A 2,801-nucleotide genomic window follows, 5' to 3' on the forward strand; every position below is an offset into this window, starting at 1 on the left:
GCCCTTTTTCCCACTGGCAGGTTTGGCTGATGATCGTGGCGGGTTTCATCTTGACGTACAGAGAAAGCTGGCGCATGATGTGGGTCGTGTCCTTTTGCGTTGTCATCGGCGTCGTGCTACTGCCGGGTGTGACGGCGCTACTGCCAACCCGAATGGCAGCATACCTAGACGGCGCTTTGGACCGCGTCGCAGATTACGTGAGCCACCGCAGCCGTAGCCGCCGTCGAGTTGGCAGTAGCAGCGCTAGCAGCAGTGTGAGCAGTAGCAGGGCTAAGATGTATATGCGTAACGACAGTGATAGCGGCAGCGGAGGCGAGGACTCTCCCGTGCCTAAAAAGGCACAGGAAATGGTGGGCGTGCAAATGGATAAATAGAGAGATAAATACAATTTATATGAAGGGCGGATATGTGGATGGGTTGGCGAGTAGAATAGACAAACGGGCGGTTGGATATGCCGGTTTAGTGAGGAGTAATCCGAAAAGACAGATGGTGGGCGGCATGTTATGGGAGACATGACGTCATCATGCATCTGACGAGGGAGTAGAAAGTAGTAGCAACGGTTACGGCAGCGGTTGTAGCAACGGCAGTAGCAGTAGAGTTTGGAAGTTCCTTGACGGACCGCACTTGGTTTGAATTTTGCGGTACATACGTGCATATAACTGTCTGGGACTACAGGAAATATGTTTTGAACTGTTTGACGCGTTACGTCAGCGTTCTCGGATCGCTCGTACCAAAGCATATCATAAGAGAAGCAAGCTATCCAACGTCGCATCAGATTTTTGTGGGAAGGGGGGAAATTACAGGGGGGAAGGGGCCTCAAGGGGTATGTGCGTGTGTGTTTCATGTACGACAGTACATGCGCGACTTTTACATTATGTAAAAGCGCGCAAGGCATTGTTACGCATGGGATATTTATAATATACTCAATTGTTTTGTACGGGTAAAGGACGAACACATAATGGGTTTAGGGTTTGGGGGATGTGTGATAACCCCGGGAGTGACCTTTCCGTACAGGCCGTGATAAGGAGTACGGAGGGTAAGTACGTACATACGATGAGACGAGGGTCGTACGGTATTCAGAGTCTTGTGCAGTGACCATGAAAGCTGCGGCCTGGAGGCTGCTTCGTAACGGTCGCCTTCTTTGAAGGGCTCTCCTAGCTATGCGATACAGACAGACAGACGTACTCGGCGGCTTGAGTAATTGTAATGGTTGACGCGATTGCTAAACTGCTGCCATCTTGATGTGGTGTTTGATGCTTGATGTTTGTAATATGTCGTAATGTTATCCTTTCGCTTGGACGACGTTTGGGCTCGAATGTACGGCATTGCATTGTAGACCTGGCGGGGTATGTATGGTCAGATGTACGGCATTCCTTGGGAGACGCTGATGCCTCGGATGATGCGGCGCCATCTCCAGCGCACATATATCTCCGAAGAAGGGTTGTTGCCTTCGTGCTCCGGGGGAACCGGCGTGATTCATAGACTTTTTGCTTGCGCGCCGGGAAGAGAGTTGTGGGGAACGATACTCGTTGCTCGTTGCTCGTTCTGAGCTGATGATGTTGATGAGTTGTTACTTCTGTTACGAGTTTAAAAGCGATGTGTCTCTCCGTGATGAGAATGTGAATGTCAGTGTCTATGTATGTGTGTCGCTTTCGACTGATGCATCTCCAAGATCATTATTATACACGCCTTTATCCGCTGCAACTGCTGCTGTGACCCGCGGGTTGTGTGCGATGCGGCTGGGGAAAGATACTCGGTCAGCTTGCCACCGAATCCTCAATTATTCCTGGAACCATATACATGCGTATGGTACCCGCGTATTCGGAATATGCATGTTTTGTTTAGAAGGTGCATGTTTTGTTTAGAAGGTGCATGTCTGTATGGAGCCGTTTTTTAATCTTTTGATTGATGCACAAAAGAAATATTTGTGATTGCCGCAAACATGGCATGTACGGCACGTACGACACGGCAATGAGCGATAGCTAGCTGGAGGAGTATCCATCTGAGGCTTGCATGCATCTATCCAAAAACATCTGTATATATTGTATTTTGTTCAGACTCTTAAATAGGACTGTTGTTGTTTCGGAGGGTTTCGGCGCCATGTACGACCATCTGTCATTACCCCATTCTCAAATACACATTCCTTTCAGGGAAATGTAAATGATATCTTTGAAGGCTGTTTATTATCTCTTTTTGGTCTTTTGACATGCGTTTGCACGTACTTACAACAATAGTAAGGTGATAAATGATCGTAGAACTGACAATGTGATAAAGCGGCCCAGAAGCCTCCCACTCTGTAACATTACATTACAACAATATTTGCATATTCTTAAACGGAACGGTACGGCAAGCGGTTATGTTCCCTGATGCTGGCCTTGACAGTTAGCAGGTACCCACGGCAGCGCAGCCGCTGTTGTAAACCACCAAATAGAATGATCATCCTCCTAGTTTTAACCCCCCCAGGCACCCAGGTGGGTGTTTTGTGAATAAATAATGTTTTACAATCACACTCTTACCATGTGAAATAGTGCATATACAGAGTACATGCATTTCCGTGAATCAACACTCACTACTCAATCACATTACATCCGCCATTACGCTAACGCAGTTTGAAAAATCAGATCTCTCACCCCACGGGCACTCCCGCAATGCTTACAGCAGACTAGGTTTAACAATAACAGTCTTGCCATTGTCGTACTGCAAAACACACCCGCACTCACACCCACACACAGCCCGCCCCACCACCACCGTCCCCGGCGCTCTCTTGACACAATTTCCTGTTTCTCTTCTTTATCCCTCCC

Source organism: Volvox carteri (genome assembly GCF_000143455.1).
Source record: "Volvox carteri f. nagariensis unplaced genomic scaffold VOLCAscaffold_160, whole genome shotgun sequence".
In the NCBI taxonomy this organism is placed as follows: Eukaryota; Viridiplantae; Chlorophyta; class Chlorophyceae; order Chlamydomonadales; family Volvocaceae; genus Volvox; species Volvox carteri.